The following is a 657-nucleotide window of genomic DNA, read 5'->3' on the forward strand; positions in this document are numbered from 1 at the left end:
CATCTTTTTCTGATTTATTGTTATTGTAAACATTCATACACACCTGTGTGTTAGAACCAGTCAGGACACAGGAACACAAACCATTTTCTTCCTCTCTTTCATCTTTGTTTTATTACTTTCATTCTATTCAACATTTTCATTTTATTCTCAAAAAAATATTCACTGTTTTTGTCCTTTGAAACAACTAAGAGATGCATGCTCAATAATCCAGGTAAGCAAATCCCAGAAAGTTGATTCTGTTCATTTGATCGTTAATATACAAGCTGCTGTGACTTGATGAGAGGCCAGGAGTTATACACAGCACTGTAAGCTGATGGGATTCTCATCTTAGGGATGTCCACTCCCATTTTTCACATTTATAAAACTGGCTCAGTGTGGTGCTGGTTTCAATCACTATACAGCTGCACTGTTTATAAGGAGGAAGAAGTCACTTCAAGGAGGGAAAGTTTGTCACACTGAAAATGCTGCAACCACATCAACAGGGTCAACTTTGTTGGATGAAGAGGAAAATGAAAATATATATTTAAAAAACATGACTGAGTGTATCTGTGAAGGATGTAGACATAATGGACATTCAGTTTGTCTATTTCTTATTACCTTTGTGTTTTGTATATAATCTCTAAATGTCACTGAGAAACAGATGAGTCGATGCTTCTG

Source organism: Haplochromis burtoni, unplaced genomic scaffold (genome assembly GCF_018398535.1).
Source record: "Haplochromis burtoni strain Fernald_Lab_line unplaced genomic scaffold, NCSU_Asbu1 Contig_597, whole genome shotgun sequence".
NCBI lineage: Eukaryota > Metazoa > Chordata > Actinopteri > Cichliformes > Cichlidae > Haplochromis > Haplochromis burtoni.